Raw genomic sequence first — 12,652 nt, 5'->3', positions numbered from 1 at the left:
TAATCTGTCAGTTCCTCTGGGAATTTAAAATTACATTCATGTGAAAGAGTTTATTTTGATGTTTTCTATCCATGTAACACTGTGACCAAATATGTTTGCATCAAGTGCTATTAACAGATGGTTATCGAGTTAGCATAAACCACTGGTGGGCTTCCAGTATCGAGGAAAATGTGGAGATATCTAATCGTTACTGAAAATAATCTGCCAGTTCCTCTGGGAATTTAAAAATACATTCATGTGAAAGAGTTTATTTTAATGTTTTCTATCCATGTAACACTGTGACCAAATACATTTGGTTTTGTGATTTTTCAATCAATCGCAATTAACAGGATAGCTTCTGAAAATTATTCTTCCCCATCAGTAGGATATTTCCGTATCCAATATTGGATGCATAAAACCTTGTGTCTCCAACGTAACGCTCTCGTTTTCGAAGGACTCCAAATATTCATTCATTCAGAATGAATTCAGATTCAACTTCAAACAAATGATCTCTAAATCAACGATAGTCCTACGTCACCCTTGCGGTTATACCATAGATATAACCCACTTCCTGTTTTCTTGTTAGGAAATAAGATGAGCGTTTATCAACTTTCATTGAGCGGATTGCCTCTATTGAGCTGAGGCTGTCTGAAAAAATAATATAATGGTCGATGGGCAGTGTTTCAATGATCCCTAGAGCATAGTATATCGCACCCATTTCAGCGACATACACGGAACAAGGATCTTTGAGTTTGAAAGAGGCACTGGAATTTTCATTTAAGATGCCGAAGACAGTGGACCCGTTTATGCATGAACCGTCAGTAAAGAACATTTTATCAGATCTAAATTTCCCATATTCTGCCGAAAATATCGGCGGAATATAATCGGAGCGTAGATGATCTGGGATTCTATGGATCCTTTGTCGCATGGACAGATCAAAATTGACAGAGGAATTGCAAAAGTATGGAAAGGAAACTTGGTTGGAGATGCCCGGTGAAGGGTGCACTTCATGGGTAAGGTACTCATGGTATAAAGACATAAAACTTGACTGAGGAGTCAGTTGGAGTAGATTTTCGAAGTTATCAATCACCAATGGATTCATGATCTTGCAACGGATGAAAAATCTGTAGGATAATTCTGTGAACCGAAGAGTAAGCGGGGATACTCCTCCTATTTCTCCTATGATGTGGCGTATTTGATTGTGATGCGATGTGATTTTTTTATCTGTTCGGATAGCACAGGATGAACGAGCAGGGACAGCACATTTTACATAACAACATATTCCGTATTGGACATTTGGCATAATGAAAGTATCATGCTATGAAAAGTATGAAAAGTTCGTCATGCCAACCTCTGCTGTCAAAAATAGTAAACGGAAAAGTATTACATCTAATCAAAATGTCTCGGCCAACGAAGAGAAGGGTTAAAGTGCGATTCACATACAACATCCACGTCAGGTTCACGTTCCGTCCCGTCACGTTGCCTCAATTATTCTTCCAAGCAGTTCTTATGCAAACATTCACATACACCGGCAACAGCAACTTCGACATTCCGTTGCTGGTTTGTGTGAATGCTTCAATAGGAATTGCATGGAAGAATAGTTGATGCAACGTGACGGGACGGAGCGTAAACGTGGCGTGGATGTTGTATGTGAATCGCGCTTAAAGCTCTCCAACGTGAATCTGTGAAAAAATAACGATCAACGATGGAAAATATTGAGGAATTATCAGCATCGAGTTACGGTGCGGAAGAACTTGTTAATACCGAATATTTGCCATCGACAGATATGTATATGCGACCTCTACCAAATCCACAACTCCATCGAGCACTTCTTGTGTGGTTGCCCGAAATTTGATAGCGTCTGATAGCGTCTGTCAGAAGCATAATTTTCATATGAAACATCTGATGAGTTTCAAGGAATTTGCCAGAAGCAGAAAATGATTCAGATTTTCTTTAGACGGATATTAAAATTATGGAAAAAGAACTAGAGAATAATTTAAAAATTATTAATTTGAAAGCTTTGCAATGATAGATTAATTTTTTCCTTATTTGAAACTTAAATATTCTTTCATTCAAAGTATGTCTTCAAAGCAATATCGTTGAAAATATCTATTACGTAAAACAGAAGATCAATAGCCTTATTCGATTTAGCTATCGTCCTGATTCGGGCCTTGTCCACCAATTGCGAATGTTTGAATTACAAAAACTAGCTCTGCAATGTTGGAAAAACATTACAGTTATTATTTTATATTCAAAATATCAACAAATCATTATTATACATAATAAATCATAATTATCGTTTTGGGCCAGTGACCTTCATTACCCTTTTATGGGGTTGCAACTCTCTGTTAGTCTAATCCTTAAAATAGAAACAAAAAATTTCTATTTATTTAGGACAATTGAAATTAGACCTTCCGCCATGATTCAATTACATCCCATAGCGCATTAATCGAGTCTAACTAAACAAATTTACATCCTCTGGATACGTCAGGATTTCGCTCCAAAAATGCCATAACGGTGGCAGCCGTTATAACGTTGTATACAATTCACTTCGTTTTCACCGTGAAGTGACGTTCGTGATCAGGCCCATCATGTCTGCTGTCAACCCGGAAGAAATGAATTTTATTTCATATGCAAATACACCTTCTATATATATTTATATTCGTTCATACATTTTACTTCAATAAAGGGTGTGTCACATCAAATTGCATCACGGAAAAAACGCTGTAGAAATTCGCCCAGTAGACCGATCCTTTTGAAAATTTTAGACAGTAAAATAAAAACTATTAAACAACTTTTGGCATTTTATTTTTATTCATACTTCGAGCCCAAGCCCGTATGCTCGCACCTTCCTCTTTACCCCGTCCATAAGGTTCTGTACAACGTCAGGTTGTAGTTTTTTTTGAACAGAAATCCATTTTCTCTTGAAGTCCGCCTCCTATTTGACAACTTTTGGGTTCTTCCGGAGGGCCTGCTTCATAATCGCCCAATATTTCTCTATTGAGCGAAGCTCCGGCGCGATGGGCGGGTTCATTTCCTTTGGCACAAAGGTGCCCCAACACGTCCTTTGAATAGTGGCATGAAGCGAGATCCGGCCAGAAGATGGTCGGGCCCTCGTGCTGCTTCAATAGTGGTAGTAAGCGCTTCTGTAGGCACTCCTTAAGGTAAACCTGTCCGTTTACCGTGCCGGTCATCACGAAGGGGGCGCTCCGCTTTCCGCAAGAGCAGATCGCTTGCAACACCATGTACTTTTTGGCAAACTTGGAAAGTTTCTGCTAGCGAATCTCCTCCGGAACGCTGAATTTGTCCTCTGCGGAGAAGAACAACAGGCCCGGCATCTGACGAAAGTCCGCTTTGACGTAGGTTTCGTCGTCCATTACCAGGCAATGCGGCTTCGTCAGCATTTCGGTGTACAGCTTCCGGGCTCGCGTATTCCCAACCATGTTTTGCCTTTCGTCGCGGTTAGGAACCTTCTGAACCTTGTTTGTACGCAGGCCCTCCCGCTGCTTGGTCCGCTGGACGAATGAACTTGACAAATTCAGCTTATTGGCGACACCCCGGACCGAACTTCTCGGATCACGTCTAAACTGCTTAACTACGCGCTTGTGATCTTTTTCACTGACGGAGCATCCATTTTTGCCGTTCACCTTCCGATCGATGGTTAGGTTCTCGAAGTATCGTTTTAGTACTCTGCTGACCGTGGATTGGACGATTCCCAGCATCTTACCGATGTCCCGATGTGACAACTCCGGACGCTCTTTTTCGTTCGACATTTTTCCAAATTTACGAAAAATTGACAGTGAAGCATGGCCAACGTGATCTATACACTCTTATCTGATTATAAACGAAAGCTGAAGATATAATTCCTAAAAATTAAATTTCTACAGCGTTTTTTCCGTGATGCAATTTGATGTGACACACCCTTTATATTATTATTTTTTCAAATGTATTCTAAGACTCGTGTCAGTGAAGCGCCACACAGTCTGATAAGTGAATTGATCTATTTACGTGTGCTTTGCTCTTCTCTCACAAACACAATTACTCCATAAAGAACATGTGGTTTTGCCTATACTACTACAATGGACTATACTACTACAATTAGAAAATGAAACTTGCCATTCAAAATAATTCTGTTTTATCTGAGACATAAATCTTAAAGAGGGAAGGAGAATGTAAAAAAATGGGTGGGTTATATCTATGATATGAACACAAGATTGATGTGGAACTACCAGGTGAATGGCACGATTATCGCTATCTCACTCTACCTACCGTCATCGCATATCTCACTATCCCTCTGCTGTAAAAGTTCATCATCGACATCACCATATTTTAGATGGAGGTAAATTGGTAATTCGCGATGGTATCGACGTCTGGTGGCGACTTCAAATTAGGGCTATAATTTGTGTTCCAAACTCGTTAGTCTAATCTCTATCAGATTAGAGGACACAAAGCCGGTTTTTCAATTTTAAAATTTAAATGAAAATTTTCACATCATGTTATTTAATTACTTGAAACGTGTATTTCTGACTTTCATTCAATTATATGGCTATAAAATTCCAAAATTGTTGCTGAATATTTTCATTATTATATAAAATTGTCTTCAAAAACAAGTTTCGTATGAGATTTTTTCACCATCTGCAAACAAAAATATTTTTAATTCAAATAGAATACTAATTTGATATGGAAAAGCTAATTTTCATTCATAATTTTAATTTTGAAAACGTTCATTCTGACTGAAAATCAGCTATTCGTTGACGCTCCCCTAAACTAGTAAACGAAGCACAATGCCGCCAACGCGGATCGCTGTTTTGAAGAAAACAAATACTTTTGACGTTTGGGATGTTGGCATCAAAAACATGGCGGGTGTCATACAGCTGGGAACTACCGTTGACTTAGTAATCATTTGTTTACTACTGTTATTTGTTACTACTATTTAATTGTGATAAATGCGTAGAAATAGTTCATATCAATTGATGCAAACATCTCTCTGATCTATTAAGAAATACTCGAGTTATAAGCATTCCGAATCTTTCATTTCTTCCTGCATGTTTTCATTTTACCACCTCATATATTCCGGTTAAACGTAGGCCCACGTCAATATCAAACGATTGTTTCGAGTGATGAAACTCTGATAATTGGATTTTAGCAAAATCGTTCATCGCTAGTAATCAAATAACGCTGATTGTTTTCACATGAATCACGTTGGATGAATATCGTAATCAACAGCAGATACGCAAGGTATGATTACACCTTTTTCTTTCTTATAAAAGGTTATGTTAACAATCGTCATAGGGCATTATTATCGTTTTTTAAAGAAACAACGCAATGTTCTCACAAAAAAGACGAAAAGAGTATTCATTATTTTTGCCAACATTGTATGAACGAGGGCTACCAGACGTCGATGTTTCCACAAGGTTTAGGACAAAGATGTTCGTTATGTACGGCCTGTTTGTATTTTGGGCTAATACGTTAGTATCCCTAAAAACACGTTCCACTTCTAATTTTCCGATCAATCACTATCGGTATTGCACTCTGGTTCACAAACACGATAACTCACCTTTTGTCGCGATTTACACCGTTAGTATAGTGTATATGAAGTGGTGAAAAATCGATCGACTGCGTCTCACCCTCTGTAATATAACTTTGAAAATAATCGCACCGAGAACACCAAATTCTCCAATTTTACGGCTGTATGAAATTACTCCTCCAATGCTACACTATAGAATAATGCTTCCCACTACGGTAAAAGCATGAATTCGACTCACAGATTTCTAATACAATCCTATCAATAATCCACAGAAAATGGGAAACTCGCTTTGATCATTCACCCCAAACCGAAGTATTGTATTCAATAAAGAGAACCTCTGTGTGACGGCATGCGAAAATTATTTTTGTTTACACTCAATTTCACGCATGTTCGGTGAAGAGCAAGGGTGCCAAGTAATTTTATTTTTATAAAACTGATATTTAAAAAAGTCTTCTGCAAGGAAAACTAAACCAATTATGGAAAGATGATTAGTTCAGAAACCACGCTATTCTGAAAAAATGTAAATATCTCTTCACATAATTTCAATGTTTCCAAAATGACATGTTTCACAGTATGTTCTCCAAAATTAAGATATATCCTCCCATCTGACAACTCTGGTTTAAAGAATATATCCTCCCATCTGACATCTCTGTTGCGAAGTAAAGAGAGTTGTTATCGGCTCAAAGTGTATGACATGTACTACAGGTGTGCTGAATTTTTTTCTATAATACAGTAAGTTACTTCTAATTCAACATATAGCTAATTGGACAGACCAGTAGTGCGACACGAATAGTTGGAATTACTGTTAATCATCTTCTTCGACTTGACTCCACAAATAACCAATGCACATATTCAGCGGGAAATCCAAAAAAAATATCTGTTATTAATTGATGAGAAACTTATTGAACATAGCACTTTTACATGGATATGGTAGGCAATCCGCGATGACAGTGGTACGGGGTTGATGTCTGAAGATGACTTTCAATTAAGGACCATAATTTGGGAAATCAAAAACTCGATAGTGTACTCTCTATCAGATTAGAAAACCCAAAGACAGTTTTCAAATGTAAAAATTTGAATGAAAATATTCACATCATGTTATTTAATTACTTGAAAAACGTATTCCCGAATCTTATTTAGTCTTTTGTATATTCATTTCCGACATTTTTATAAAAACTTTTCATTATAATATAAAGTTGTCTTCGAAAACAATTTTCGAGTTTATTTCACCACCTGCAAAAAAAATATTTTTCATTTAAAAAGAATACTAATTTGATACGGATAAGTGAATAATCATCACGCACACTACGCTCGCAAACTCTTCAACCTGCTCCACCTATAATTTCTGCTCATGGTTTTGCGAAGTTTTGTTCAGGGTTCGAAAAAAAAACAGGCAAACCAGTTTTTGTTCGATTTCTCGTTTGTACGACCCTTTTTGAGTGATTTTATAAAGTCAGAACTGGAATCGCACAAATAATAAAATTTCACGAATGAGAAACAAAAACAGGTTTGTTCGTATTGTGCATTGAGTTGATTTAGCTCTTTGTGATCATATGTCTGCTCTCTTCTGGTCGTATGGTGACTCTCAGCCTCCATAGCAAAAAACTATACTTATCTTATACTTCATTCAACAATGCATCAGTTTACTCTTTTCTCACCGAATGGGGAAACGCAAGGCGGAGCACAGTCTCGTAAGCCTGCATGACGGACTCGTGCATACGATAGGTCACAGAGTGGCCTGCGAATGATAGCGATAGTGAAATCGCATGATGGGCACAGTTGCTCCACGTGAGCATAAGTGAGCATGTGCAGCCATTTTTATTCCTAAATAAATTCACGGGCCCTATATGCTTGAGAAGCTACCTTCAATTCTGAGACCAAATGAGGTGTGTTCTCTATGCCAAGATGATAAAGCACGTGTTTTAATAAGTATAACAGCAGCCAGTAAGCAAACATCGGTAGATACACCTGGAACAAGGTTATCATATCCATATAATCGGTATTTCTACAGATTTTTTAGACTTTTATAAACCAAGAATCCGTAGATACAGACTACAATTTTTTGTGTGTTTCATACAGAATTTACAGATTTTTTAAAATAACGTCGCAAGAATGGCTTGAGGTTAACAATATTTTTGACGTAGGATTACGTCTTTCGGGAACATATTGGGGTACAAATTAGAAATCGAAAATCGAGCACATCGTGAAAATTGTCCAATTTCAAACGCTTATTACTCAGTCATTTCGTGATGGATTGATTTTTTGCGTTAATCGATTTCGGCACTCCAGAACAATGTTTTATATTGAAGAAAATAATATATGTCATGAAACTAACTATCGAACAATTGAAAAATCTCAACCCTTATCCTAACGGAAATATCCACTTCTAATTGGTCGAAATTGACGACACAAGCGGCGGTTCCCTAACAGAGACATCAAAACCAAGCTTTGCCTGGGGGAAAGCTTCCCCTACTTTCATGCATTGCAAATACATGAAAGTAGGGGGAGCTTTTGTTCCTACCCTAATGTGTTCCCTAACAGAGACATCAAAACCAAGGTGCCCGAGGGAAATCGGTATTGCAAATATGTGCAAGTGGGGGGCATTTTTATATTGCAAGTAGGGTGAGTGATACGATTAATTATAGCAAATAAAATTTAGATTTGGAACTTTAATGTTGGTTTTTTTTTTATCCAAAATATATATTTTATTAAGGCTCATATGGCGTCAGCCTAACGGGGCCGGGAGTTCAATATTTTGACAATGTTTGCTTAGACTATGTTAGTAATATGTAACCGATTACTCGCGACTTTTACTTGGTTTTAATGTTGGTTGCTTCGTGAAATTTCATATCAATGACCGATCGTGTATTGTGAAAAATCTAGCACAAGTGTAATTATAAAATTGTATGTGGTAACAGTTGTGTTAAAATGCCTTGATATATGAAACGATTTATTTGAATTTTCATGAATAAAAACCAAGGTGTGTTGCCGCTCGAGAATGGGTCGCTCGGTTTAAGTTGTCTGTTTTGTTGTGTTCATTTTCACCCAAGGAAAGTTAATGCGGCGAGAAAAAATTGAAAAAGTGAAAAATTTTTAAAAAATTTACCTTTTCCATTTCAAATATGTTTTCTCTATATTAAAGTAACATGTTTTTACTGATGAGAAAAAATTTATAATTGTGTTAGGTATTGGTAATTATCTTATATTACATTGGTGAGTTTTGACGTAGGACTACGTCTTTCATTTCTATACCGGGGTGTAAAATCAAAGTTTCGAAAACGAAAGCGTTACGCCGGAGACCGAGATTTTGAGCGTTAATAGCTCCTAAACAACTGAACGAAATGGTATGATAAACACTTCATTCGAAAGATAAAATGTCTACGCGTTCTATACTTTTTACTTTTTGATCCAAAAACTTGTTTCAATAGTCTTAAAATTGCTTTCAAAACAGGCTATTGAAATCACCAATCGGTATATAAGCGAGCGCCGCTCGGAAATCCACTCAGTTCTAATTGAACAGCGATTGGAGCATGTTGTCGCTGTTGTGGTGAAGCTCTTCGTTTATCATGAAAGCGCTGATGAACGGTGTCACCAAGAGCCTGTTTGTGCACCTTAGGCTAGACATCAATCCATCAGGAGGAGAGTGATGCTACAAACGGTTCCCCGGGAAGATCTCGAAGCAGCCGCTACACACACACACACACACACACATACACGCACGGAATTCTTTCCGTTTGGATGCCATTCAGCATCGAGAAAGATCCGGAAAATAATCTGCCAGTTCCTCTGGGAATTTAAAAATACATTCATGTGAAAGAGTTTGTTTTAATGTTTTCTATCAATGTAACACTGTGACCAAATATGTTTCAATCAAGTGCTATTAACAGGTGGTTATCGAATTAGTATTAACCACTGGTGGGCTTCCAGTATCGAGGAAAATGTGGAAATATCTAATCGTCACTGAAAATAATCTGCCAGTTCTTCTGGGAATTTAAAATTACATTCATGTGAAAGAGTTTATTTTAATGTTTTCTATTCATGTAACACTGTGACCAAATATGTTTCAATCAAGTGCTATTAACAGGTGGTTATCGAATTAGTATTAACCACTGGTGGGCCTCCAGTATCGAGGAAAATGTGGAAATATCTAATCGTTACTGAAAATAATCTGCCAGTTCCTCTGGGAATTTAAAAATACATTCATGTGAAGGAGTTTATTTGAATGTTTTCTATCCATGTAACACTGTGACCAAATACATTTGGTTTTGTGATTTTTCAATCAATCGCAATTAACAGGATAGCTTCTGAAGATTATTTTTCCCCATCAGTAGGATATTTCCGTATCCAATATTGTATGCGCCCGCAATCGATTATTGCTCTGTCGCCGAAAGTTCCGAGCTCAGAGAGTTCATTCCCCTCTAGTTTGCCTTCCAAATTGCCATCGTAAACCACACCTTCTCTCGATTCAATCACACACAAAAAGCATACTTAAGCGATATTCTGGTGGTGAGACACATTCATTTTTCGTGAGGACATCGACAAGACAACATCGTTGCCTAACGTGCTGGAGGTGGTGGACGGCGAAGGATCGACACATACACGCGCAGAATTCTTTTCGTTTGGATGCCATTCAGCATCGAGAAAGTTCCGGAAAGATCTAATCATTGCTGGGAAATAATCAGCCAGTTCCTCTGGGAATTTAAAAATACATTCATGTGAAAGAGTTTATTTTAATGTTTTCTATTCATGTAACACTGTGACCAAATATTTTTCAATCAAGTACTATTAACAGGTGGCTATCGAGTTAGTATTAACCACTGGTGGGCTTCCAGTATCGAGGAAAATGTGGAAATATCTAATCGTTACTGAAAATAATCTGCCAGTTCCTCTGGGAATTTAAAATTACATTCATGTGAAAGAGTTTATTTTAATGTTTTCTATCCATAAAATATCCATATAATACATTTGGGTTTGTGATTTGTCAATCAAGTACAGTTAGCAGGTTAGCTTCTGAAGATTATTCTTCAGAACAAGGTTTTTCGTATCCTATATTGGATGCATAAAACCTTGTGCCTCCAACGTAACGCTCTCGTTTTCGAAGTCTCCCAAATATTCATTTATTCATTCATTCAGAATGGATTTAGATTCAACTTCAAACAAATGATCTCTAAATCAACGATAGTCCTACGTCACCCTTGCGGTTATACCATAGATATAACCCACTTCCTGTTTTTTTTCTTTATTTCATCCATACATAACACAGGAGGCATCTCGTCTAGGGTCACAGAGGGCGGTTTTCATCATATCTCATTCTACTTCGGCATCTTCTATCTGATACGCACCACCCAACGACTGTTTACCATACTTCAGTCATCATCACTCGGTAAACACTGGTCGAGTGAACAAAAAACATCCAACAACCAAACGAAATTGTCCTTTTCAGGTGGCCCTGAAATTATTATCAAAGAGTTTAACGATGTAATTCTTCAAACATATCCAAAATTAATAGATAGCCTAACGGAATCCTACGTCAACTATGCAGTCGTGTCTCGGACACAACCCTCCTGTGACTTTTTCTTTTTCCCATCTCACCTATTTTAATAACATAGCGTTATAATAAATAAATAACATCGACCTCGAAATTTGACATTTGATTTGTATGTAGCTCGCTAGCTCAAAAACAAAAAACTTTGAAGTAGCTCGGTTGCGGGTAGCCTTATACATACGAATCAAATCTTTGTTTGTCATTCTTCGGTTCGCTCAAGATGGTGGAGTTAACAGGTAGCTCGTAATTTACACTATTTAGAAAAGTCGTATGAGGAATGGCAAGACGAAAGGTTTAGATTTGTTTATGTTATTACTTACGTTGGTATGGTTAGATTTGATTTCGTCGAAGGTATTTGAAGCAGTATAATAAATAAACAGTTGTCATTGAAAATAGTAACCTACTAACCTTTATGCATATGCTTCCGCCAGCAGCAGCTTATTCAGGGAATGCTTTGTTCGTGGTACCGCCACTGGCGCATAATTTGCAGCTTTGTTTTTTGTGCTGGTTCATAACGGCAATCAATCGAGCCGGCGAAACTGTAGTCAATGTTTAGTGTTGTTTGGATACCATCTATGTAAATAAATTCAAACTTACGGGATACGTCCGAACGGCAATTCTGACATTTCGTTTTATCTTCCACTTCACTTTTCTTGGGTTCGCTTAACTCGCACTGAGTAACTGACAACGTATAAACCCGGCTTAATTTAAATTTTCGGTGAATACATTCCGATATTTGTTAGACTGGAATTATGTGCAATTCACATAGATGGTTACGGAAAAGAACGTCTACGTTCCGTCAACGTCTCCACTAATTCACATCTGCAATCAATGCTTGCACCAGCACCTCCACGTCAAATGACAAACGGATGATCTATTTAATGTTATTCATGGTGTCACCACCTACAACAATTTTATATTGCAATTCCCTCTTTCGAATCAGCATGCCTAAAATCAGTTCTAAATTTAGAAAAATTAAATGAAAATCATTAAACCCCGTAGTCCCCACACTTATTCAACAATAATAATATATAGACTATTTTTTTCAGCTAGTTGGCATGAGAAATACAACCAAAATCAAAACAAAATCCAAGACACAAAGCCTAGACAAAAACCCAACGAATAAATCCTGCCCATCGCCTTCGTTGAACGTATGCTGACGGGTCATTAGGGGCTGTCCACATACCACGTGGACACAAAAAGCACAATTTTAGACCCCCTCCCCTTCCGTGGACAAGCGTGGACATTGACCAGACCTCTCCCCTTTGATGTTTTTAACTAAAAATAACCAAATGAATACCTCGATTGCACCCTTATTCCTTTTAAAGTTTCTTTATGTTAGATTTTGTTTCTTTATGAATGAAAAACAAAGAAATTCAGGAAAATAAATTTTGCGAAGAACTTTTTCAGAAAGGACTGTTTCAAATAGCTTTTCCACTCACACGAGTTCAAAGAAGTATTCCTGAATTATTTGCTTTCGTTTTCGCATCGAAACCACCGTGATGTTTGGTTATTCCAGTAGAATAAGGCATCATTTCGTAAAAGACAGTAGTCATTTACATAGTTTATAGGACTGGGGCTGCAGATTTTGGACTACACTG

General features: G+C 37.4%; 1 protein-coding gene across 2 annotated transcripts in view; it reads right to left on the bottom strand.

Moving 5' to 3' along the window:
- The window catches only part of LOC129775619 (dual specificity protein phosphatase MPK-4), a 31,099-nt gene extending 25,243 nt beyond the window's left edge, over nucleotides 1-5,856 (bottom strand). The window contains exons 1-2 of one of the 2 annotated variants that reach the window (XM_055780572.1): nucleotides 5,666-5,856; nucleotides 5,537-5,609 (exon numbers count right to left, since the gene is read on the bottom strand). The gene's annotated coding sequence lies outside the window, so the exon portion shown is untranslated. Of the gene's footprint in view, nucleotides 1-5,536 lie in introns of both variants that reach the window. The other variant, XM_055780573.1, reaches the window with a different exon arrangement.
- Between the last annotated feature and the right edge of the window lie 6,796 nt (nucleotides 5,857-12,652).

The sequence above is a fragment of the Toxorhynchites rutilus genome, chromosome 3 (genome assembly GCF_029784135.1).
Source record: "Toxorhynchites rutilus septentrionalis strain SRP chromosome 3, ASM2978413v1, whole genome shotgun sequence".
Lineage (NCBI taxonomy): Eukaryota > Metazoa > Arthropoda > Insecta > Diptera > Culicidae > Toxorhynchites > Toxorhynchites rutilus.
The sequence above is the reverse complement of the archived record's forward strand: the minus strand, read 5'-3'. Positions and strand labels throughout refer to the sequence as shown.